Here is a 27,610-nt window from a genome sequence, read left to right as displayed (position 1 = left end):
CGTTTATTTCGGGAGGTAGCAACAAAAGGTGAGATTGTGTAGCTTATATCGAAAGCTGAACGCATGTCATTTACCTCGTGTGTGGCTTTTGACTATGCATTTTGCCTGTACAAAGACACTAAACCACAAGATCAGGCTTGGGGGGGGTGGTTTGTATATAGTACAAATTTTTCTGCAGATCTGCCTGCAGCATTCTTCTCCCATAATTTCCATAGATAATTTGAAGGCAAACATATATGGTTAATTTATTATACTGTAAAAGACAAATTAGGATTTATGGCTGTAGAAAATTTTTATTGCTAGTGTTGTTTACGAATACAGTAATTGAGGCCAGAATTTCGGTTTGGCTCACCATGCAGTGTTTTCTTGGAAGTGACTGTTCGAATTTACATCTGTCTGAATTCATGATGCACTCTACTGTTTTATCGTTTTCTCGAAGACTGCAATGATGTTAAATGCTTGAGCACATGATAAAGAAAAAAAACACATCAAAGCTAAAAATTTGATTTTTTCAGGGTTTTTTCCTGCTATATTCCTGAAAACATAAATATAAATACATTTACCTAAGTGCTGCACAAAAATATAGAAAGGAAGAGAAAGACCCACACTTATGCAGTCACAATTATTCTGTTTTTAAAGATGATTTTAAAACAGTTATTTGCTTGTGTCTGGATTACGAAGAGGGCCTGGCCCCTCTCTGTTCTCTGAGCTTTCTTTTTAAAAGCTTAGCTGCTATAAGTAAATATCTGTAAAGCAATCTGTGCAGCACCACTTGGCATATGTAGCCCATTGTTTCTCTGAAAACACACTAGTCAAGAAAAACAGAAGCTTCTATTTGAACATGTAACTAGAGTATGATAGACTAGACCAACGTCAAAGACGTGCCACTTTGTGGCATTTGGTATATATAGAATAAAGCAAGCAGCTGATTCCCTCTTGAAGATCTGAAGAACAGAAAGAATTTCAGAGAGAGTGCAGCAATCTGAACAGGGAGCTTTTTTTATAGTGGAGATGTTTTCCCCCGACAATAAACTTAGAGTTAACATTAACAGTTTCATTTTGAATCTTTTAATTGCAAAACTCTGAATGGCTTTCCAGCTTCCTCTGAAGCATACTGTAGTACAAATTAAAGCTGAGAACTTTGAGGTATGAAAAATTCCTCTTTACAAACAAGCCGTAATTATTACTTGATTTTTAGGAATGTTTTTCTTTATCGCTCAATTTCCTGAAACCAAAAAGAACACAACTTTCTAATGTTTGGTATAAATCTTCTGGCAATATGATTAAATAGAACATATGCGTATCTTTGCAGCTATAAATACTGTAGTCATCTTTTAACTGAGGTAAAAATAGGATTTTTTCTCTATAAGCATCCAAATTTTTAAGTGGTAATATATGTTTAATCATTATTTTTTTTCACTTTTACCTGGATATGACATATCTACTGTAATATCGTAACATCTCCTAAAGCAAATTCCAAACAACTGTAATATATTATATTCTAATCCAGGCTAAAATTTTGAAATGTATTGAAATCTTGCACCCATAATTAGGCATCTAAATATAATGGCCTGATTTTTCAAAGATGTGAGCACATTTAGGTACAGTGACTTGCTAAGATTTGCTATGCTCTGCACTTCTGAAAACCAGGCCACTTTATATGTGGGCAGCCTAAATATAGATTCGTGAACTAATTTAAGACTTAAGGAGACCAGAAATTATTGGCCACGTTGCTCAGTTGATGTTAAAGGAGAGGAGTAGAGATTCTTGCTAGTGATGCTTGTCTAGTTGTCACTGATGACAAAACAACCTCAGTCCACTGGGAAACGATTGGTCTCTGGTTTTGAAAGTATTTTTGAAAGCTGTGTAACACTTCAGTATTGTATTATATTATCCCAGTTAATGCATGAGCTCTTCCTTTTATATTCTAATTTTTTAGAAAAACTAATGGAAAATTGTTTAGGTAGAGCACTTTCAGTGGAACTGAATTATGTATGGATAATCTAAAATGCCTGCTCTGTTCAAAGCCAGTATGTTTAAAGAAGCACATTACTTGCTTTGAATGAAACACATTTTATATTTAACAGAGCATTTACAAATCTTAAAGTGCGTTTCTATTTCTTCTTTTATAAGAGATATTGAATTTCTAGGCTTACCAGAAAATGTTTGAGTTTTTCTTGTTTTTCTAATTGGAAGATATTTTCACTGTTTTAATGATCAGTGATGTTTTATTTCTGTGGATTTAGATTCCTCAATAAAAAAAAACATATTTTAAAATATATGGTATCACTGTGACAAAATCAGGATGTCATTGTCATTGCTAATACCTTATAATTGTCACTGGTACTGACATTGGCAACTGGATGAGACAGTGATGAAAAAAGAGCAATTATAGTTGGACAGTTTAATGAGGACATTCTTTGTGTAATGTGAGAACTAGACCAAAAAGTCCAAATTCTAGTCTGAATGTCTATATTCACTACTATTCTTTTCACTTTGTCCAGGTTTCAGTTCATTCTTTTTTTATATTTAAAATTGGCATCTTTTGTTAATCGAGGCTTCTTGTATCAGTGTAAGATGTAGATGGAAGAAAATGCAACTGTAAAAGTGCACTAACATTAACATTGCGCCCTTCAAATGTTTTTTTCAAAAACAGTTATAAATTATTTTCAGTGGACGTTAAAAAAAATAGAGGCTATATTTTCAAATGGAACTTGGCACATACTTTAGTAGCCAGAGAAAAGATATTTATTTAAAAAACATTTCAGAAAGCTGTACAGCATTGTACTTTGCTTTATAAACTGCTTTATTGTAAAAAGGCACTCAGTATTATTCTCCGTAGAGAAAAATTTCAAATATGGCTCTTTATGCTTCTGACACAGGGTGAGAGAAGAGCAGAGTTAGGGAAGGGGTGGGACTTTTTGTTTCTCTCCGTGCCCCATGATTTCCTTCTCCCTCTCATTGTGGAAAGAGATTTTCCTGAAAATGTATCCATTTCTAGGAAGAAGAGTCATATTTCAAAAATGATTAAAAAAAAAAAAAAGTATCACAGTGTTAGCTTCATAGCAGTCGTTAACATGTTTTCATGTTTCATGACTATGTTGACACATCTAAAATGGGCATGAGGATAGCTGCAGCCTCCCGAACACCCTGCGCTTCCCCGGAAGCTCGGCGCCGCGCGGTGCCGAATTCAGCTAGCACGGCGGCTGTCACTGAGGCGGCCAACTGGGAGATTTCAAAACATTTCTTTCCAGTGATGGAATTCAGTGACTTTCTCCCTCTTTTTTTTTTTTTGATGTTACATGAGTAATTCATAAACACTCTGATTAGGCAGCTAGGTGGGAGCAGAAGTATCTAAAAGTGAGAAAATCTGTAGCCGGAATGACAAATCCTTAGGCACAGCTATAAAACATACAGATCAGTAGCACAGAGCCATAAGAATATATTGACTGTGGCCCAAACTCATCAGAAGATTGATCAATCCAGCTGACTTGCATTAATTGTGAAATAGGAAGAACGCCGCGATCAATGGCAGGCATGAAGGTGCGGTAATGATGCCCCGTCGAGCTAATCCAATAACGGAGAGGCTGATGTAAAGCGTGCTGGAATGCCACCGCTCGGGCCCCTGTCACAGTAACGTATATCCTGCAATTATGGGGAAAAATTGAACAGGCAGCAGTCGAGCCAGCCTAATCGGCCAGTGCCACAGTCGTTCTCCTGACTGAACACTAAGTTAAGTGGCGCTCAAGCACTGCCACTTGCCCGCGTTATAGAAGATAATCCTTAAATTAATGTGAAAACTTTGCATTTTCATCAAAGTAAGCGATGAATATTAAACTGTGTGCAAGGTACCTAGTTAGCTGCTAACATTTTAACAGTTTATAAGCTGATGTCTCACTGTTGGCTACAAGGAGAAAGGACCATATGCTGAATTGAGAGCCACTGATTTCGCATGCGAAAAATCAGTCAGACTTGATACAAGCCCAAAGAACTGGTGGGGAAAATAATATATTTAACAGCCCTCTAGAGAATTCAGATTTAGTGAACTCCTGTAACTGCTTGCCCTGAGAGCACTGACTTCTGTCTGCTCAGTATTACGTGTTGACTGGGGGAAGAAGGCGTTTGTTAGGCAATGGGTGAAGGAACAGAAGTGCACCCAGTCCTGCAGCTGCAGTTAGTGCTCAGCTGCCCTAAAACAGACCAAAAAACCCCACTCTCTCCAAAATCACTTCCAAGAACGCAGGCTCCCGGGTGCTGCCCTGCGTGCGGGGCCGGGTGATGTGCCCCCGGGCTGCCGTGGGAGGTCGGTTCTGGCTGCCTGGCCTGGAAAGGGAGGTTCGGAGGAGCAGTGGAGCCCCGACTGGCGGCTGTTCTCCCCGTGCTTTCTGGCTTTGCTGAGGGCAGGGCGACGGCTGCTCTCAGCGCTGCTCCAGTCGGGGAGCGCGAGGGCCGTCTGCGTGCGCGGTGTGGGCAGTTTTGGAGAGGGCAGTGGCTGGCTGCCTGGCCGCTGAGGAAGCACCTACCCTGCCTGCCGACCCTTCTGCTGGGCCTCCCACGAGTCACTGCCTGCTCCAATTCCAGTATCGGGTAGATGTTCTTATGTTTCGAGCATATGATGTTACCTCTTTTCAGTTACAAACATTTGCGTGTAAATTGGAATGAGCTTTTGATCCTAGCTGATAGTGCTTGATACTTTTCAATAGATCCTCACGCCATTTCTACAGGGAAAGGCAGTCTTTTTTTTCCGCAAACACAAATCCCCTTTGCTATGCTTGCTTTTTTCTTTTATCTTTAAAGAGGTTGCTGTGGCAGAGAAGTGCAGGGACAGCTGCTTGAGCAAACAGCAAGCGAACAAAAAGGTTCACGTCCCCGCGCGGTGACGCAGGCTGGTTCAGCCTCGGTGGCGGGGTGGGCGCGCTCTGCGCCCTGCCTCTGGAGCAGGCGCCTCCCGGGAGAAGCCTGGCCACGGCGGGCAGGAGTTGCCCGGCCATCTCGGTTTAACGCCCTCGTGCAGAAAAGCCAACGCTTTAAGACTTCAACTCACGTTTTCCTTTTCCTTTTCAAAGCGGTGTAGTTTTCTCAGCATTGTCAGAAAACCCAATCAGCCAGTATTTGTACAGGCCTTTATGTTGCCCTGCGAAAGGTGGTGGCGGCCGTGGGGGGTAAAATGACAACGGGAGCAAGCTTCCTCGCCCGGCTGCAAGGGGAGTGCGTGCAGGGAGTTGAGGACATGATCTATCCTTAAGCTTCTAAATATTTCAAGGTGTTTTCAATATAAAATAACCTAATTTAAAGCCTAGATTTTACGTATCCTCTGATTAATAAGCCTGTCCCAAGCTGAAATAAAAAAGTTCTCAGGTTGCTTAAGCGAGCTTGCGGGAGAGCCTGCTGGAGCTGGCGGCCAGTCGAGCTGCACGCGGCCCGTCAGGACAGGGGCAGGCCTAGCCGTCAGCTGGACTTGAAGAAACTGGTCAATTCAGTAGTTTTATGACGGGATTCCAAGAAATGTTTTCGGATCTGAAGGGTTTATTCTGTGTACCACCGCAGAAGGGATCTGCATGCTGTGGAAGCAGGGAGGCCTCATCGGCGTGGGGCTGGCGGCCCTTGCTTTGTTTCAGTTGGGCCTCCGGAAGCTGAGGGTCACCTTGAGGAGTTAATGGCCCTGTATGCAGAGGTTACTTGGTGAATGAGTAATTAATAAGCTGATATTTCTTTTGGCTAATATATAGCATCCTGCTATATGGTCTCTGCCCACTTAGGGAAGGGACAATTGAAGCCGCAGAAAGTAAGTGGCAGCCTGCAAATTTACTTATCACGTATAAAACCCAAACATATAAGATCGTTGATTACACTTTTTAGAAGTGTATTCATTATTAGTATTCATTAAAGGTACATTAAGCATTAAATTGACAAAGCTTTGTTCAATCTGAAACTAATTTCCTTGGCTTCCTGTTTCCTGTTACCCGTCTTACAGAACGATTCAAGGCAATTTAACCCAGCCTGTGCTCCCCGGTTACTCCCAAATTGCATCCCTGCACTGGAAAGAGGCAAGATTTAAAAATAACTTTTGTCAGAACTTTTTATTGAGTTGCTGTCTCTAAAATAAGAGCAGCATTCAAATCCTGTTGTTTCTGGAAGCTTTATGTCACTGAACACAATGTACGATGATTTCTGTAGCATGACATAACATGCTTGAGATCTTAACATCATTTATGGGGTAGCAAAATAAAATACTGAAGACTTTTATGTAAGTTTGTTATGAAAAGACTCTAACAAAAATAATTCATGTACATGTAACTTCTAAGTGAATCTTTCTGGTAGCTAAAAGTACATGAGAAAAAGAAAATCTTAATCTTGTAACACTAACAATTTTTTCTTTCAATTAATATTTAAGCATCTTTTTGCTTCTCTGTAAGAAGCAAATAGAATTAAAGCTTTTCAGCTTATTTTCTTTAAAAATACTACAGTGTAACCCAAAAATAAGAAAAGGTGACCCAGCTGTAAACCTAATATTACCATGGCTAGATTTTAATAGCATGTGCTTATGTTCAAAATGCATGGTACAGTGTGTATTTTCTAAACGTACTTGTGACTGCATGAAATGCTAATACTTAGCTTTATACCTCCCCATCTTAACAGTAAAAGAAAATGGTTCAAACAGTGCTATAGTAAATAATTGCTGTGGAACAAACCCTCGCCTTTCTTGACTCTTTGTTCGTTCCTTTTTGTCACTAGGGAATTCTTTTAATACGTGAAAATTGTATTCAAGTTATGTTCCAGCAGTAAATGAGAGCTACTGGACCTTATTTCTTTCTGGAACAATTAATTTCAAGCCAATCTATGTTAAAGAAAGTACTGAGCAGTGTGTTTTATAATTGCTGGAAAGTGTACATGCAGTATTAGAATAGAAATATTGGGTTTTCTTTCAAGTTTCGAGTAATCCCAGTAGGCTGGCAAGCTGCTCTGAATAATTCTGTAAAGTCTAAGGGAAAGAGTTCAATATTCTCCCCACCCCACTTATAGATTACAGTAGTTATTTGAGGGAAAAAGTCAAAACACCTTGACATTGAGGCAAATGAAGACACTTCTATCAAGGCTGAAGTAATAGCAGATAGCCTAAAAACATCAACCTTAGCTAATAAACTTATATAAACTAAATAGTAGTTGGTTTTAATATGTTTTCATTCCCAACCAAACTGCCCACCAGTTGTCTATGAAGTTAACAACCTACTAACTATGTAATAGAAGAACTTATGGAAATACTTTACTGTTAGTAATGCAATGTAATTAAACAGCTGTGTATGTCTGTAGGACCTGTGTTGTATTGCATTTTTGCTTTGCTTTTGAGTTTTCACATGTTGCTGGGAGGACCGGAGAGAAGGATAAGCAGGCTCAGAAGTGGTTTCTTCCGTGAGAATCTGGATGTTCCATGTCACTGCGCGGACAAGAAACTATTGCTGTTTCAGCTGTAGGCAGGCAGTATCATCACCTTTGGGAGTCTGAGTTGTGCTCTTGAAATAAAATCTGTAACACAGAGGGTGACCCTGGAATGAAGTCTGTAAGACTCGTAAGTGCTTGAATAGAAGGAGTTAATGTTTTCCCTGGGGAAAAGGAGAGGATTTTTGCCCTCCCCCAAAGTATTGTTTCATCTACTACTTGCAGAAGCAAGATCCTCCAAATACCCAAGTCAGTGAACTAACAGAGATAATCTGGCAATGAAAGACGCTACTGGGTTAACACTACCTAGATATTAAAGGGAAAGCAGAATGTTTCTTCTTTTTTCCTGCTGTTATGATTTTCCATGTTTGCCTCTTAATGCAGAGTTCTGAAAGCGAAAAAAGAGTTTTCTTAACAATTTCTAAGCACCAAAAGTCATGAAAATTATATTTAGTTCTGCTGACATCCTGTTTCTTTCTTTTATGGTCTGCTCAAAATGACACGGACATTTGGGCACCATTAGGAAGGACTGTTGACTGGTGGTCTAACTTTTTTGCTATTTAAAGATGGAATTGCTCTCATGTTAAAACTTGGCCTTTGATTCTTAAGCTCTGTTCGTTAACTTATATATTTATGGGTTTTCCGTACTATTTAATCTTATTGTGGAATGCTTCTGCTTAGAATTCAGTAAAGGTGGTTAAGGTATTTTTAGTCACCAGTCATAATATTGTACTGCAACATATATGTGATTATATTCTACTGGTGGTCACTGTTTACTGTACCAACTTTGGAGAAGTTTGAAATTTGTACAGTGAACGCTGGGAAATCATCTCGATTTTGTCAGCCAATAATATATGAATATTTAAAACATTCTGTTTTTTTTTTCTGCTGTTGAAATCATGCAGATGGTATTGCTCAGCTGACCCAGCTGTGGGCTTCTGAAGCATGTAAATGAGCAAGCATGTAAGCCAGTAAGTTCAGTTCACTAGTGTGCATCAGCAATGATGATTATTCTAAATACACTGAGAATGGACTAGACTGCTTTTAATGTGCAAGTTGAGAGTGCTCATTATGGGAGAAATGAGGAAGCTTCAAACACCTAGTACTAGGCTTAAAATGATTCCAGCCCCACTAATGTGCATCATTTTCTATACCACATAAAATCAGTTTAATTCTTGTGAAAAGTGACAGGATGCTTACAGTTCATTCGGGAAAGCATTTACTACTACTAGAAAGATTTAATCGAATTTATCCTGGTTAAAGCTGAGGATTGCTAGCTTGTAAGAGCTGACTACCAAAGCAAAGTAGGAAGGGGAATTTCTAGCGCGTCTGGCAACGTACTGTATTATATGTTGCTCGTTGCCCTGAAACAACAGAGAAAAAATAGTTTTTAACTTGTTTTAAACTTTACAAGGAGTAAAATGCACTGAAAATTGATTGAGCTTTTTTTTTAATTTTTAGAAATAATTCCAGACATCAGAGAGGGATTTTATATAACCTATTTAGGAAGAGTAGTTTTTTCCCTTTTAACATGGGCCTGAGGCATTCGAGATAACAGCAGTTGAACGTAATATGTATAGCAAGAACATAGCAAATCCTTAGGAGTTATGTTCTAATACCCAGATAACCAATTAACTTGTTTTCTTCTCAGAACTACAGAGATTATAGATATATTTCTTCTATAACCAGTTCAGACCTATCAAATAAAAACAAAAGTGACTGTGATGCTTCTTCCCCATTCTCTCTGACCCCCTGTGAAATGTCTAGCTTATTTGCCCTGGGCATGGATATTTAGATAATGATAGCAAAGCTATTTAAAATGCAGAACTCCTCATTCCTGGTTTTATTTCATGTTTAACTCAATTTTTTTTCCATTATAATGGTTGTGGGTTTGGATTTTTTCCCATTTTGCTTAGGCTTTTCACTTGCTTTGAGCAAAACATTTTTTTCTAAAGACAGATGGTGGCAACACTGTTCTCTCTCAATAAAAAGAAAACAGCTGGTAAGGTGCAAGGAGAGACTAGAGCAACAGTGCATATCTGTTTCCAGTGCTGCAAAATCTCCCTTGGTTTTTCAGAGGAGTTGGCGTATAAACTAAGCATACAGTATCTTCTCACAAACTGTAATGGTTAAAAAAAAAAATCACAAATAATCCAAATTTATGGCATACTATAGATTCAGTACCTTTCCATCTTGGCATGCATATTTAAATCCAGACCTAACTTAAGTAAAATTTATTGCAGTCCAGTAACTATAAAATACTATGAGGAAATAAAATCAATCTTGGCCCAAATCTTAGAATGCAAAACACACACATGTACACACTATAAAATATGGCAGAATACTGCTTACTCAGTAGATTCAGCTCTGGGAGGCGAACAGAGTTGAGAATGTGTATTTAAAAAAAGAAGGAAATAAGAAAGGTTGTTTAATAGATGCCTGCAAACTCTTGTTTTCATAAGGTCAAGGTATTTTGTCCCTTCAAGTAGAGGAAGTCTCACTGCGTGTGTGTGTATATATGCATGTGTGTATGTATTAAATTTATTATATTTGTATATATAATCTATATCTGACCTAGACAGATGAAAGTTGGGGGTTTTCTTTTCCTTCTCTCCAATGTTTTTAGGATCTTTGCCTCACAAGTCTCCTGGCTACTAAATGCACATTTGAGAACTACTGTGTTTCAGGAGTCTCATAAAAAGCTTTGAAAAAAAGAAATCTCTGTAACGTCTTTTAAGTCTGGCTTCGTTTACTAATGAATACTGTATATTCATTTTAACAAATGATTGTGCTTTGCTATTTAAAGCATGCGCTGAGCGAAAAGTCTGCTTCCCTTGTCAGGGAATCTTCCATTTCTTGGAAGATTCTGATATTTCAAAATGGATTTTGTCTTGGTCGAGAAGGGAACTGAAGTGCCTATTTGGGCACTTAAGTAAGATTTTTGCTATCTTTGGACCTTTGTGAATCTTCACGAAAGTCCTCATTGTATGTTGCCTATTTTCAGTTTTGTCTATATTGCTTTTGTTGTTTGGAAACAGCAAAGTGTTTCCCTTCCGGTGTTCTCCACTTTGTAGCGGTTTCTAGGCTTTCGGGGCTATCCCCCAGTCTTCCTACCGACTTCCGAACTTCAGAGACCTTCATGCTATGCAGCAGATGTGAGGCAACGGCTGTATTTTAACTAGAGGTGTGCAGTTCCTGCAGGATTTGCCTCTTTATGCAAGAGTTGACATTAAATACTGGAAATGCCATAGTTTAGACTTATTTGTCCATGAACACCATTACAGTGTAATTGAGCCCAGTGTAAGAATTTTAAAGCAAAAGGATCTTTTTGCATGGGGAATTAATTATTATTTTTAATGGAATGTACCCATTTGAGGCACATTAGGAATTTCTGTCTAAGTAAGAAAAGAGAAACCCATGGCTCAGAGTAGGCATAACTGGGGTATAAGAGATCTGAATTCAAATCTCTAGTCAGAATGAGAAATCAAAACAATTACTATTAGAATTACTGAAAAACTAGACAAGCAACCTAATGCAGGGAAGCATTCCTGCCCTTTTAATTGCTGCTTATCCTGTCTCAGTAAGTGAGGTGATAGATACTTAACTCTCAAAATTGATCTCAGTGTTTCACGCAGTTAGCAGAATAGAATGGCTTTTACATTATATAACACTAAAAACGCTATCGATTCATCTCATAAACTAATTCCAGGCTTGAAAATTTGCTATACTTGAAGATTAGCTAACTTACGAGTCTGTTTGGATCTAAATTTCACTGGACGTGATTGTGATAAAGTCACGTGTTAACAAGTTTTTTTTGGTGTTACAGTATTTTGAAACTTGTGATGAAACCAAAATTTCTAAAATATGGCTAATTTAAATTCAGAACAACCTTATTATATTTCCAGAGTTGTTATTGACAAAGTTGTTAGTTATTTTATTACTTTTAATTTATCTTTTTGTTACTATTTACTATTTTCTTATTGATGCTGAAATGCCACTGGTTGATTTAAGTACAAGGAACAAAAGATAATGTTTATTTGGTGTAGCTGCCACAAATATAGTGTATTTACCTGTGCTGGCAAATCTTGAAATCATATATTTGTTCTTTATTAATAAAATCTCATTCTGCTTAACACGTCCTATTATACTTTTATAGACTGTATTGCTATGTATGATAAATGACCCTGCCAAATGTTTTATTGTTTTGGGAGAGTAGTTTTATACGATAGTGTTTTACATAAATTAAAATTATTAAAAATTACTATTTTTACTTGCAGTTGAGGACGCTGTGAGGTTTTGATATGAATTCTGGCAGCGTGCGTGTGTACTGAAGTATCAGGAAGGTTTGGCGGTCTGGGGGCAGTGTGACTCTAAGCGGTTCAGGGATGTGAACATTGTCACGCTCTTCCTTTGCCTTGCGGGTCTTGGCAGCATCAGAGGTCCGATACGCAGTTTGCAATGGGAAAAAATCCTGTCGATCCTTGTTTTTAGAAGAATCCACATTGGCTTGCTATTTTACACGCGACATTGAATTTCACCAATGTATGCTGCACGTGTAGGATTCACTAGCTGGTATTTGACTTGCTTCTGTGGCGGACGGCAGCGGCCTCGTTTGCGCTGGGTTTGCATGGCAAGGGGCTTGCAAAGGGGGTAACCAGGGCGCGTGGATCTGTGCTGCTCCCTCGTGGGGTCACTCTTGTTTGGGCATTTTTTTTATTATGTGCCAAGAAACTCTGCAAGCTCCTTGTGTATAGGAGTTCAAAGCAAGCATTGATGGGCCACTGCACGCAGCAGAGATCTCAGAGTAACGAGCTCCTGGGCCGAGCATGATCCTGCTCCCAAGCCAGGCATCTTTGCTGGCCGAGCAGGCATCAGCCAGGGCCTCATCCGCTGTTGCTCCTTGAAGCTGGCTGAGCCTTGATGTGGCCGAGTTGCATCTTGCAGGACATTTTGGAGGTCTGTTTTGCTCCCTTGGACTTTTTTTTACGATGTGACTTTTTTCCTTTTGTATTTTCCCTCTTGAATTCTTGAACTGCTAACTGTGCTAACCGAACCTCCACCCGTGCTTTTACCCCTCTTACCTTGCACAGCTTTAGCTCGTGATCTTTCACACATCTTAACGACAGTTTTCTCCTTAAACCTGAGCTGGGGGACAGGGAGCTGGCCTCCAGCTGCTGCGGGGCCGGGGGCCAGAGCTCGCTGGGGGTGAGGGGAGGGCTCCCCGGGCCGCCGCAGCAGCTCGGCCTCTTCCCACACAAAACCTCCGCCGAGGCGAGGAGAGGAAGGCGTCGGAGCAAGGAGCCGGGAGCTGGCGGGAGGCCGCTGCGCGGCCGGGGCCATCACCAGGCCTGAGGTGAGGGAAGCAGTGGGCAGTCGGGGTGGCTGCAGCCCAGCCTTGCCGATGAGGGCCTGCTGCGCGAGGGGGCAGGGAGCATCTGCCTATAGCCCCCTGTTTTCTTCTCTTTCTTACCCGGTTGCTTTGAGTTTTCTCTACGTAAAAAAAAAATTATTTTAAAAGCCTTAGCTTTTGGTCATCTCCGAGGAGCCTCGCTATGAGGAAGAGGCTCCTGCGCCTCGCGCCCTGGCTGAGCGTGGTCCCGTCGCGGTCGCTCTTTTCTGGGCTGCGTGACTGTAACGTCGGTCGGCCGAGCTCTGAGACATCGGTCTGCGATCAACGGAAGATTATGTCCTGTCCCGGAGTCCTGTTAAAGCTGTTATGTCCAGGAAAGTCTGATGACTGAGAGGCTGGATGAAAATGCTGAGACCCAACGGAATGAATCCCGAGGCTTAAAAACAGGCGGGGAGGCGATTTGCTGTTCTGAGCGTTTTGAACTTCCTTCCTTAGCGTCTTTATTTCACCTATAAAATGATCCTAACTCTTGTGTAGGAAGATAACAGTTTCTGAAGAACAGACTGTGTTGCTGGATCAAAGAAATAGCATTAGGGAATGAACAACCCTCAGATGGCCAAAGCAGTTTCTAAGTAAATATTTTCAAAATTTAGCACAAACTAAAATAGGTCATTGCACTGGGTCTTAAGAGTTCCTCAGAGCTGCTGAGTTCTGGTCTCAGGGACGCACCAGAAGTCTTGCAGAAATCCTGATATGACCGGAAAAAGGTAGTAAGCTACTAAAGAAAGTATGTTCAATAAAGTATACTTCTATCAGTCTCATCAGTTGCATAGTTGGCTAGAACGATGAAAAAATGAAAAGGTTTCTCAAAGTAAAAGTGAGGAGTAATAGCCTGTAGGCCAAATTACTTGCAGTAATTTTTTGTATTTATCTCATTGCAAAATTTAGTGAAGTAAGTTCTCCAACTTCTGTCCAGGTGTAAAAGAAGCAAAAGAGTTGATAGAAACATTGGAAATGGAGTGGAATGAAGAACAGGGGGTTAAATTACAACTTGCTTGAGGCTAGGACCATACCGTCTTGAATACAGAGGCTGCACCCACTGCACCATCAGCATTTCTTGCATGCAAAGGAGAATGAAACATACCTTTTGCATTGAGCATGCTGGTTACTGTATTAGCCATGTATATTACTATGTGATGGTCAAATTAGTTATGAATTTAGTCATTTGATTAATACTATGCTGCAAAGGAAAATGAATAGATACAGATACAGGTTAGAGAGGCTGTTTTGTCCCTCTATCCCTCTGTTTGTCTCAGTATATAGAGATATAAAAAGGTATAAGAAAACTTGTAGATGGAACTCTTTGTCCTTGATGATTTCCAGATACATCAGGAATGTGAGAACATGTATAGCTACATGAAGAAGAAAAGAGGGTATATTTATTCTAAAAGGGAATGATAGTTGGAGCTTTCCTCTGTGTTTGTGTGTGAGTGTGTGTATATACATATATATATGTATATATATATATATGTATATACACACACACACATATATATATAAAAATAAAAATTTCTATCTTGTAAACTGTGACCTGAAACCCTGTAAGTTTAGTTCACCTCCTCTAGCTAATCACAAAGTTTTTAAGAGACATTGGAAGCATTACTTCCATGTACCTTATGTAACATGCCATTAAAATTATTTTAAAAGGTATAGATATGATAGAATTTTGAAGCTAGAATCGCCAGCTTTTACCACGCAGGTCATGGAAGAATGTGACACTTAGTTTGCAAAATGGACATTCTTCTCACCATTACATACGTGCACCCAGACACACGTGCACATACACACACACACAAGTTTAAATATTTCCATTTCTGTTTTTAAGATACTGAGAGCATTTCTGTGGTCTCATTAAGAGGTGAAACAAAATGTTTAACTTTGCCAGCTGTGCCTGATTTTTTGCCAACGTTCATTTTCTTAAGAGAAAAGCAAAGTACATTTTAAATGAGACTTACTGGTTCAAGGTAACCTTACCACTTCTGACGGAGAAGAATATCCTGCCCTAATGGATATTCTTATATGACAATCTCTAAAAGTCTTTCACTGTTATGTGTCACAGTTTCTTTAGGAAAGCTTTAGAAATTCTTGAGAAAAATGTTTCGTTGCAGCAAGCTTTAACACTGCCACTAAAAATATATTGCTAATTACAGTTTATTGACATTCTTTGTAATGCATTCTTAGAACAAGTAAAAGCACTGAGTAGTTATTGAATGCTAAACCCTGCATCTTCTGTAGTTAGTTAAGCTGTTTAGGGAAGGAGATTAAGGTACTCTGTCCTTGCTTTCAGTATGTAGTTATTGTATTGGAGCATTGTGCAGAATAAAACACTCCTCTTTGGATGTCACTGCTACAAAGACTGAAAGAGGCTTTGGTTTTGTCCCTCACTTCTTCACTTGCTAGCCATGCACCAAGTGGGAAACAAGCTAAATATTTTCAAGGCTTGCAAAATATATCTCCATGTGGAGGAGAAGAATTTTGACAATTCCTTCCAAGGATTATCCTGAAGTTGAACAAGGGTGTTCAGAGTTATTTTAGCTGTGTGTGAGTATAAATGCGAATTTGGAAATCATACCTTTACAAAGCTCTCATTTTGGGGCACTCTTCTCAGCATTAACAGGCTGCCATACGTTTAGCCATATTCAGCTGTGCTGTAACAGTGTTGTTTTAGATCAATAGCACCCATTTTTCTAACTTCTCAAGCCCCTCGGTCCATTCTGGCAGTAGGGGCAGCTCCTGAAGCATTGCTCTCCTTTGCTGCATGGTGGGACTCCCCGTTTTGGGGAACGATAGTTGAGTGATAGTTGAACATATCCTGCAGGTCCCGAGTTGCTGTGGAGCACTGAAATTGCGGAGCTATGTAACACCGTACAGTCCCCCGGCAGAGGGAAGGAGAAGCGATGGAGCGGGTTACTAACACGGGACAGCTCATGTACTCTTTCTGAGGCTGCCATTTTTGTAGAGGAGCAGGTAGGTAACCCTGGGAGGAGGCTTTTTTTTTTTTTTTCTTAAAGGAATGTTAAAGGATAATTACTGCTAATTGATAACCCTTAGTAATGCAGACAATAGTAAAAACTCACATTACTTATTTATAAACTCACATTACTTATAAAAACTCACGTTACTGTTTTTTTTTATTAAGATGGTGACCACTTGAAAACTGTTGCAGGTGACTGCATAATAATCTTTAGGTAAAAGCCGAAGTGTTCACACTGTCTTGCTGCACCTCCTTCGTACTCTGCGCAAGTGAAGCGTGTGGGTACTTGTGTACACTCATTTTCATAAGTGACAGGAACTGGAGCTATTCTTCAGATGGTAGCACAGTGAGTTTTACACTTCTTTACATCTCTAAATCTAAAATAACTCTTTTCAGTAGAGTTCCTCTGCAATTCCTTTGCTATAACTAAGAGCAAAATACTGCCTTTGGTATGTGAGAATTACAGTACAACGCAGAAACAAGGAGGGCTTTTTACGTGTTGTACCAGTATCAACAGCTCAGAGAAGTGATCATTTCATGGCTTTAAGAAACAACCATTCTGCCTGCTTGTACAACCTACGGTTTTATCCAACAACGTTAACTGAGTTTAATCACATTTTGTAAAATAATTCTGTTACGACATGCTTGATCTTACAGCTCATTAAAATCTGCCTGTAGTTTCTTCTGACTCCAGCTTCTTGCATTTACCTAAATGGCCCCATGCTTTGCATCACAGAGGTATGGTGTGAATCCTAACGGTGATCGCAGGTCAGTCTCATGCCGTAAAAGCAAGCCCAGCCCTAGCTGGCAACATATGCATTTTTCCTCTTTGGGACTGATGCATTCATTCAAAAACAAACCAAGGACCACTCTGTTACTGGGTACGTTTACTGAGCTGCACCCTCGACAGGGTGTGAAGTTCTCTCTCTAAAATGCTAATGCATTTAGTCCTTCTGCCCTCCATCCTTGTTACATTTAGGAAAAGAACATCACCTGAAGGGTCCATAATTTGATAAATTAGTGCAGTAAAGATAGCCCATGCCTCACTAAAAAGATTTATTACAAAACAAACTGGTAAATGTGATAAAGGGGGGTACGATACTTGCATTTTGTTTCTTGGTTTTTGTGCACAAGCACAGAGTTTGTAATTGCATTTGCTCTACAAAATAGAAAGTCAAGGGATAATGTAAAAGACATTAATGACATTTAGATGCCTACCTCCTATTGAAAATCAGTATGGATTTGAGTTATTAAATTGCATCTTAACATTTATGTCCTTGAAATTCTCTCCCAAGATCTAAAGACATGTAAGACAGAGATGTATTTTTCCTAAAAATGAAGTCTTCCAGCACCGAAATTATTTGAGCTGTAAGTACAGTGATACCTCAATGCTGACTAACACTTTTACTGACTTTACTTCATGGCGTTCACTACTTTTGCAGTCAAATTTTATTAATAAGACTACCTGTATAAAGCAAACATGAGATTACAGGCATGGACTATTTTTTAGAAACCAGGCTTAAAATTTGCACACAAATTCTGCTTGTGCCAGAGTTTCCTGCCTGGTTTGAATTTCTTGCCTGGTTTAAAGAGAAAATGCAGAAAGGAATACTAATAGCTTGACCAAATTGAAATATAATTGGTACTATAATTATTGGAGATCTAGTAGGATATTGTTAATTAACTCACAGTTAAAAGCAATTGTTAAATGTTTACTGTAGGAAATGTTAAAAATTCTAAGGAATTCCAGTTTTATTTGCAAATGAATAAAGTGAGTTTTGTAGATAAATATGCTGATGGTTATTAGGTTAATAGTGCCAAAATGACATTTCAGTATGTTTCAGACAATTTAAAATAAATTGCGCTATGTTTCCTCTCACTTCATATCACTATAAAGAGTAATTTTGTATTAGTAAAAACAGTAATTTTTTACATTGAGAAAGTGGACAAATGAAAGTTTGGATACCAGTCAATTCTTGACTTCTTGCTGACCTGGCAGTATCCTGTTCTCAAACCAGCTCCTTCTCTAATGGCCTCTTCAGCTATTAATGTGGATCTGCCAGATTAAAGCTGTGTTTTGGGTTTTTTGTTATGTGTCGGGTGTTGGTGACTGAGTGAACTTAACTTATTTTTGTTAGCACATGAGCATAGCAAGCAGCATTCCAGATGTTTCCTGGTAATGCGCAGGCAATGTCTACAGTAGCAATTTGTAGCATAACTAGCTTGACTACTTGTCTGAAAATGCATTATTATTTCCAGCAGTATCCTTATTTTCAGTCTCATACCCTCTCTGCTGCCTTGCACTGTCTTTCTGATATGTTATATGCAGTTAGTATAATTGGTACAGTAACAGGCTGGTATTTGTTCAAAACAGAAGAATCTCCTCTATGTAAAATGGAGTTTTTACTTAACCCATGTCTTAATTTTGTTATATGTTCTTGGACCTAGATTTTCAGTCATTGTTTCAGTTAATTATCTTTAGTCTGCTCTGCAGCATATTGGATTTTTAATCTTCTGTCCTGAGTTGATGTATGTTTACATAATGCAGACCCTGAGACTTTGTTTCAGAAGCTGGTGGCAGTACCTGACACTTGGATATTAATTGATATGTCTGATTTCTTCATTCTTCATTTATGCTAGCTTTTGAGTTTATCACTTAATCATTTTTTCATGCCATTACCTGCATTAATTTTTCTGCATAGAGACTTTAAGGAAAGAGAATTAACATCAATTTTCCAAAAGTTACAAGATTTTACAAGAGCAAATTCTTGTAATAACAATATGCTTATGGTAAAGGAAAATGATTTACCCTGCAATAAACTGTGTAATGCATGTAGTAAGCCAGTCTAGCTCTGGTAGTGCTTGCATGCTAAGATAACAGACTTTAATTCTCTGCTGGCTGTTGCTTTAACATCACCATATTTTTGACTATGGATTTGATGGTATCCATTTGTTCTTGTTAGTACAGCATCTTTGCCTTCTAATTATTCCTTATAACACTTACTGTGTAAATTAAATCAAATGCACTAAAGCCAGTCTCTTATGTGGAAAAGAGTATTTATTGCAATACTAGTACAGATAATGTTTCTTTGGGATTGTGCAGAATATAATGCTGAGGTTTTACCACAAGGTTCTTTCTTCTAGAATGTTACTTGCAAAAATGATTTTATTTAATATAAACTTTAAAAAGGTCTTTAAGTTTATTGCAGAGCAGTTTTCAAATGCAAGGAACCAATACCTTAACATTCAAAGGTTACTTAATTAGTGTATATATTAATGTATATAAAGCAGGCATAAACCAGTTTTGCTTTTGTGGTACCTTCCACAAAAGCGAATCGGAGACCCGTGCTTCCTGAACTTTTTATGACAGACCAGCAAAGGGACCTGGTTGTGTAATGGGATGCGATGTGGGAGCAGTGGGAGTGACGACGGGGAAAAGCCGCAGTGCTGCTTGGGGCTGTGCCATCCTGCAGAACTTGCGCTTAAAGGGTCTCGGCGAACGAGCAGCTGCCAGGCTGCGCGGCGGCACCGCGGCTGTCCCTGAAGGGGCCCGGGGGCCAAGGCAGGCTCGGGGACGCGGGACCTGGGTGATCTGCAGCACGCTTCCAGGGCAGAACGAAGGCTGTTGAGAAACAGAACAAAAAGCTAGATTTGCCAGCTTAGCAGTATTGCTCATGCAGTGTAAGTGATCTCGCCAAAATATCTGTACCTTAACATGAAGCCAAGAAAAGGTGAACGTCAGACTTCTTCGGGGATTCTCAATTGATTAAATGAGCTGCTGCATATGAGGAAACGCTTGCCTGAAAATTATTTTACTATATCAGTGCTTTTTTACAGTGTCTCTATTTTATCTGGTAAATTTTCTATTTTTTGTCTCAGTAAAATTCCCGTGTTTGGAACATCTTGCTCACTTTAGGGTGAGGAGAGAGAGGAGTGGGAGAGGGAGAAATGCGTGTAAATCCACAGATTACTTTTTATGGAAGATGAGATGGTCCCCATTTGCATTTACAGCTTTACAAGGATCGTAGCGCTAGGTTTTTTCTTTTTTTGATGGAAATGCTTAATCTGAGCTCAATGGGCCATAATAATTGCCTGTTTCTTCCAGCAGAAACAAGCCCTCTTGTATGTGACACTTGCAACCTTAACTGTGGTTACTTTAACGCATAGAACTGTAGACATTTATTCACCCAAATATATTTATGACAACTGCACTAGTCGATATACAATACCAAGCCTAGGGCGTCTGAGAATAAATCAGGCCCTCTAGCTACTGCTCTAACGCAGTAACTGATAGCCGTAATAAAACCCCCATGAAATTAAAATTCTGTGCATGCAGAGGCGCATACCTAGCCAAGAGAAACCCAAAGCTGTCTGTTCTTCAGGAAAAATATGCATATGCATAGACATACACACTCTGTACCCCCTTTGTGTTAGAGACACAGAGTGCGTAGAAGGTTCTTAGGTTTTTCGCACTGCATCGCCTCATTAGGCTCCCTTCAAGTAGGCAACATTCGGGGTCTCGGTAGTCACCCCCAGACAAAATGTGAGCTGCTCACAGAAGAGGAGGACAGCCCCAGTTCCGCCTTGGGGAAGAGATATTCTTGTTTAATGTTTGAGAGCCCCTTGGCGTTGCTGTCAGTGCAGAGGCTCCAAAAACCCCACATGCACTTTAAATTATCCTATACCTTTATGCAGTTGCTGCTATTGTTGATGAGTCTTCTACACTTTAGTACCTTCATGGAGCTGTGAGCTCTTGGGTTAGATACTGTTTTTTCATTTGTGTTTTGGGTTTTCACGTGACATACTGGGATGTCATTTTAAATTAATACAGCGTGTGTTAATGCATCTACGTACAAGCACATGCAAAGACTGCTGTTTGGGAGGGCCCGCGTGGAAAGAGGCACAGTATGTTTCTCTGGAAACGCTGTATCTTCTGTATTCTGTAGGGCAATGAAGTGATGAAAAAATCTAACTATTGTGTAATAAAATGATGCAAGGGAAGTGAGTATTTCCACATGATGCAAGGGAATGTTTCAAGTGGCTGTTTGCACATCAAGTACAGCAGATGGCAGTGTATTGTGTATTTCCTTGGGTAGCACAGCATTTTTATGCGGTATGGCAAGAAAAAACCCCCAAACATTTAATGTTTAAGAGACGAGGACTTTTACAGTCAGATGAGCATCTAATGAGAGAAAACTGATAAATCAATATTGCAAATAGTATGAAACAGTATGAACTGTCTCATCATATTCAGTGAAATACAAGTGGTGCAACTGTGACTGGGTAATTTATGTTTTTATTTCAGTTATTTAATCTATGTGTGTATGAGGAGATATACGGGACCTTAATCTGATAAGTCAGCAATTGCTGATCGTGGAGTTACCTTCTGGTGAAACCACTGTGACTGTGATCAGTGTCAAGTCTTTCACGTCTGACTCTCATGATCCACAGTCATAGGTCGTAGCTGTGAACTTTCCTTCCCTAATGAAAACAGACATATTTTTACAGTGTAGATAATTATATTTTTGTTGTCCTTTTTGAGGGTGGAAGAAGAAAGACAAAAATGATGTAGGGCCTTTCCTGGAATTATTCTTAAAGCAGGCTTCTTATGCTGCACGGAAATCAGGGATAAAACTCCAGTGTCAAGGTTGCTTTGTGTACGTACTTTTCTTCAGAATATAGGCTAAATCCACAGGAAAATGGTAAAATGGTAAAATATCTGGAATATAAAATATTCTATATAGATATATAATATAGAATAATATAGACAATATAGAATATGAAAGAGTTCAGATGTTCACTGGTTATTGCTCAGCCACCGGAGCTGTGCTCCATTTCAAATGAACTTCCCTATCGTGAAAGTATTTTGAATTTTAGGGAACAATCATAAATGCAAAATAGATAAGAATATTGTAATGTAACATATATTATTTTTCTTTTGCATTTGAAGAGGAGTCTTTCTGTAAAGATCCCCAACCTTATCCTCATGGTCTCGTTGCCCCATGCCATAAGTACCTTCTTTACAATGGCATTTATAAGAACTTGGCAGCAGAAAAAATCCCTCTTGGGGGTGGGCTGTTAGCATTGCTTATCAACCAATTGTTGCTCTCCCTCTTTGTCCACTGCATCTACCACTGTTTCCTATTTTCTATGTGCATTGTAAGCCCTTCAGAGCAAGGACTTGCTTTGTGTTACGTGTTTGTGCTGCGCCTTTCACAGCAGTGCAAGTCCTAGAATATTTGGTAGTTTTCTCCACTCATATGCGGTGGCAACCACAGATGACATTGTTATGTGGTTTTGTAGTGATAGTAATAATTCTCAGGTTTGGATTTGACAGGTGGTGGTGTGTATATTTTTATTTATATCATATGTTTGTGTCTGGTATAACATATTTGAGGTGATCTAAAAGGGTCCAAATGCGTATTGGGAAATATTCCCAAGCCCCTGCAAAGCTGCAGTGAAAGAGATGCAGTCCTAGCTAGTCCCAAGCGTGGTGTTTAGATATGCATGTGCTTATGAAGAGACTTATGGCTGATAAATACATTAAAAATCTCAGTTCTCCCATCTGCTACTGTTATTTAAACAAAACAAGCACACTTCCCCATTCTGTTCATGTTCACGAACTTGCTAGAGAATCACACCAGTGGGTCGCACGCTATTTCCAAAAGGTCTTTTTTGTTTAAAGTGCTGGCGCCTGGCAGCATGAGTATTTCTCTAAGACAGCAGTCTTTCTAAAAGTACTGTGCAAGCTCTTTAAAAATGTTTCCTTGATGAAATCCTTTAAAGAGAATCAATATTTTGGGCATTCTTCCACTAAACTCTAGTATGTAAGAGCCTGACATAATGACACTCAGCACATTGACTCGGTTCCTCATGCAGCTTTGAACTAAAAGAAAAGAAATAAATAGCTCATTTGATATGCTTCAATCCAGAGACATAATAAACTAAATTTAAGGTTGAGAATCTATGTATTTAAAATTTCAGGACATGCACAAGGTTTGCTTCTAAGGTCTCTTGATCATTAATTAAATATGTTTTGGCTTTCAGTTCTTCTGGTTTATCTGTCCAGGTTTACATATTATAAATGCATTATTTATATTTTCCTTAAGTGCTTAGTACTGCCAGGGTGTTTCTCTTAAACTGGCATGGTTAGCAAAAGAGACAGAATGAGAGAGCGCAAATTTGGCATTGGTTAGCTGCAGAGAAAGCTACTTGAGTACATGTGCCCAAATGAGCCTTTCCCAGGTGTATTTCAATATAGTTGCACTATTACATATAAATATATACACATATGCCTATATATATATATATATCATTGTTGTTTAAACTGATAAAAAATAATTTTTCATTAAGTTTGGCTTGTTTCATTTTATCTTTTTAATCCCACCCTATAATCCGTTGCCACTCAGCCTTGCTGCCCGTGTTCTGGAAGCTCGCGGAAAGGGTGAGAAGGGAGCTAGCTACGTGGAGGGCCACTCTCGGGGGAGAGCTGTGGCTGGGAGGGATTTCGTAGTTACAGCTAAAACGCACGTCTCGGGAGCGTCATTTGCTGCGCTTTGAAGAAAGGAAATCGCTGCCGCTGGGGTGTCGGCGTATTGCACCAGTTGTCTTCCTCCCCTTCCTTCAGGAAAGGGAGCAGCGTGGATGTGGTGGCAGATTTTGCGTCCAAATGTGTTTAAAATGCTACAGAACTCCCCTACGCTCCCAGGAAAGCTGCTTGTTTTAACATGAACGGATGCTTTTGTTCCATTGCTTTTGCTGGCAAATGTGCTGCAGCAGTTGTATGTTGAGAGCACTAATCCACAGTCACCTCTGCTGGCTGGTACGTCTTTGATCTTCTTCAGGCTTCTCCGCCTCTTTCTTGTACTCTTCCACCACGCATAAATGTTTCATTTCCATCCTGAATAATACTTCCTGGTCTGGACTCTGTGATGTTAGATATTTCTCAGTCTTCTGTTTAAAAGTTTCCTCATTCAAAATGTCAGTAGTAGATAGCCCTATAAATGACTAATTAAAACACAGCCTTAATTATCTGCCTAAATAGCCATTAACACACACACACTCTCTCTCTCTCTTTTTTTTTCTTTTTCTTTTTTTTTTTTTTACAAGTTGCCTCTCTTCCCAGCTCCTCTTTGGTTTCCAAAATACCCTCTGTGGTTTTCCAAATACCGGAATATTTCCAAATACTGGAAGCGTGCACGGTATGTTATCACTGTGCGTGAAGACCGCTGGTCTGAGTCAGACCGGGGTGTTCCGAGGCGAGATGCCGTCTCGGACGCTGCAGGCCTGTAGGCGAGAGGAGCAAAGCAAGCTCCTCGCAGGCTTTCTTCCAGCCTCCAGGAGAAGCAGTTCAGAAACTTTCTGTGCCAAAAGTATTGTCTGTGTGTTTAATAACCTTCTGTAAGTTTTTCTTTGATGTAAATTTTGTATCCATATCACCTGCTTCTTTATTTACACGCTGTATGGCGACTCATCTTTTGGTTTAGCTTGTTTTGAACTGACCACCTGCTGTCTTCATCTGATGCCATCTATTTCTTTTTTTTGGAAGAGAGAGGAAGCAGTCATCCTGTCTTCACCACATTATTTATGATTTTAGAGACCTGTGCACGCAGACGTGGCTTTTGCAGGCTGGAGTGTTCTGGTCTTCCTGCTTGCTCCTGTCTAGAGATAGCTCCATACCTGTCAGCACCGTGGTCCCCGGCTGCTCGAGGGCAGGACGCTGTTAAAGCTGTGCAGCGGACGCGAGGTCAGAGCGACACGTTTCATCCCATGGGGCCGCAGACAACACGTGGTCTTGAAGGATGATGTTGAAAGTAGAGTCTAAGTATAATTTCGACTGTATTTAACTGGAAGTATTTCCACTGTATTTAAATGGAAGTAAAGAGTCTTTTCAAGTCTTCTCAAAAGTCTCTTCCCAATTTTCTCAGTCTAAACTAATACCATAAACCAAGGAGAGTTTACAGCTGATGTGGAATAATCAAAGTATTCTCGTATTACAAGTAAATATGGAATCAGCATTTCCAGGCCCACCAAGGCGACATACAGATGAAATGGGAAGAATTTCTGATCTCTCCTTGTTTGTGCGTTTTGTCACAGAAATGAGACTGGTGAGCCACGTATGGCTGTGTAGGGCATAGGGAAGAAGACTGGCGGACAAACACAGATGAGATGCGAGGATTATCTGATTCCATATCCGGTGGCTGTAAAGCAAATGTAAACCTGATTTTTTTTTTTTTTTTTTTTTTGTTCCTTAAGTAACATTAGAACTTACAGTAGCAGTCTGAATAACCCTTATCTTCTGCTGGTTTCTATGCTGGACATCCTGCCTGCCCAACTAGATTTTTGGCTTCTTCTGCAGCTGTTTTTTTTTTATTATTACTACAACTGGTGTTATTGAAGTAGTACTTAAATACCTGCAAAGATTAAGGTTGTTATGTTCTGTAGGCAAGTTATGAAAAATACAACCCCTGTCCCAAAACTTGTGCTTTCTAGGCATATGTCTGCAGGAACAGGAAATTAGGGCAAAGAAAGAGCTTCAAAGGAAAGTTTGAGCTGGCAGTGCAGGAATTAGGCTGAATTAAATAAGACGCAATCACAATACTCTACCATCCTGTAATGCGTGTTCTTCTGCTACGTTCGCCTTTCTCCCCTTGTCCTCTTCAATTAATCACCATGTTGTGGGGGGTTTGGGGAGGAGGGAGGGATTGTATGTTTGCTTTTAGTGCCTGAAGAGTACTTAGAGAAATACAGGAATTAGTGGTAAAGGCTTGTAGAGAAATAGCTGGTACACCTAGAATGCAAATTACAGAATATAAGATTGGCAGCCATGTCCAAAAAAGCTGGTCGGTGAAATATTATAAAGACAAACCATTCTCAGCATTGTATATTTGCTGAGTGTAGCTCATGTGCTATTAGTTGGTAAATGACTTTGAGCAAATTTCTTCACTACTTTGTGTTCTCATTTCTCCATCTTTAAAAAACAAAACATACAGAGATACCTGTCTTGTGTTACAACTGCTCAAGAGAAAACGGAATAAGGTAACAGTTGCATTATTTTTGTATGTTTATGGAATATATCCTACAAACTGTTAAACAGTGGATTAGATGGATGTGATTTTAAACATTGTTGTTTGTTCGTTTCAGTGTGTGTAGGACCATTGTCTGAACACCTGACTATTCACACTTCAGCTATTACATTTATATTATAAGTTTTATATTATAATCAGATCCCCAAACTCATTTCAAACTTGTTTCTTAAATGCTTCCTTCATTTTTTAGAACATGAATAGATGCATTCAGAGCAGACTCTTGAGACTTATTAAAGTGCATTGCTAATGTAGTCCAATATAATTTGGAAGTAATTTATAAAGGGTGTGAGGGCACAAACTTTGAAAAATGTAATCATTAGTCTCCAAGGCATAGTCACTTTAGTTGTACTTAATCTCCCCCTTTAGGGGAAGATTTGTAGATAGAGCTATGCTGAATTCCTTTGCCTTTTTGTTCCTTTTTAGAGAACTGCAAAAACATATCAAGGAGCATTTGTTGCTATGAAGTTTGTATTTTGGTGTAGGGATTTGTTGTTATGCTTCTGTTTTAGATGAGGAAATTTAAGCTGGTAATTTATTTATTAGGACTTATTTTTCTGTGTCAAAAGTGGGCTGACAATTTTATTCTTTTGTGAAAAAACTGACTTTGCCTGAGAAGTTCCCCTTTTTGATCACCACTGGAGCATTAAAATATCTTGTACAAATAGGTATTGTTTCATGTTTTAACCTTTTGTAAGTGACAAAGCAGTGAAAAATATACTCCGAACCTCTGAAAATATCCTTAAAGTATTGCATCTCATTTCTTTTTTCATGTTTTGTGAATTATGTTTGCCATGTATGGTATTACAGAAACAACAGTGATCACACTTTTAAAGTTAATAGTACTCATTAATGATTACAGTAGTCTTAACTTATTTGCTTTACTAATCTTTTAAAAAAAAAATCTCATCAAAGGTGTCACTAAAAGATAAGGTGCTGGACAAACCGACAGCAGTACGCCTTCCTGAGCAAACCCGTGAAGTCTTGCTCAGAGGTCCCCGTAGCGGGATTGATTTGGGGTGCTGCCAGTGTGCAGGGGAAACCAGGGAATGACAAAGAAAGCTGCGAACCTGATGCTTCAGTGCTACTTCTTAGCACCTCGAGCTCTTTCTAGAGGAGCCGCTTTCTGTCGGCAGAGTGCTCACCTCACACGGACAGGACTCGTATCTGCTGTTGGATAGTGTGGTCTTGCTCAGCAGCTCTCCTGTGAACCATCTCTCTCATGCTAGGAGTGTTTCCCATAAACCTAGGAGAACATAAAGACAACAGTATGGGAAAACTCTCCTGCAGTGTCAGAGTTAGTTTTTTACCAGCACAGAACTGGAAATTGTTGTAGAAATTCATTTTATCAATTCTTGAAGCTCTTACATCTTTACCTCCAAGAGGCACTGTGAATATGTCATGGTACCTTAGTAGTGTAATACTCAGAAATGTAACACAGATTTATGATAAAACAGAAAAAAAGGAAAGTTTCTTCTGGAACTGAACTCCCAAAGAGATCTTTAAAAAGTGTTAACATAGTTATATTTTTAAAAAGAATATTCTTTAAAATGCTTTTGAACTTCAAGGTCACTGCTAGTGACTTCTTGTGGTGGTTTTAGTGTTAATTTTTTTTTTTTACCTTTGTAAATTTAAAATAGTAAATCAAAAAATGAGACTTATTTTGCAGTAATAAATCTATCTAGATTCATGATAGAATAATGT

At 39.3% G+C, this 27,610-nt stretch overlaps 1 protein-coding gene across 14 annotated transcripts in view; it reads left to right on the top strand.

Annotated features, from left to right (window-relative positions):
- The window catches only part of RBFOX1 (RNA binding fox-1 homolog 1), a 1,256,643-nt gene that overhangs the window by 807,598 nt on the left and 421,435 nt on the right, over positions 1-27,610 (top strand). The window lies entirely within an intron of this gene.

The sequence above is a fragment of the Dromaius novaehollandiae genome, chromosome 14, assembly GCF_036370855.1.
Source record: "Dromaius novaehollandiae isolate bDroNov1 chromosome 14, bDroNov1.hap1, whole genome shotgun sequence".
Taxonomy (NCBI): Eukaryota; Metazoa; Chordata; class Aves; order Casuariiformes; family Dromaiidae; genus Dromaius; species Dromaius novaehollandiae.
This window is presented reverse-complemented; position numbering and strand designations above follow the sequence as displayed.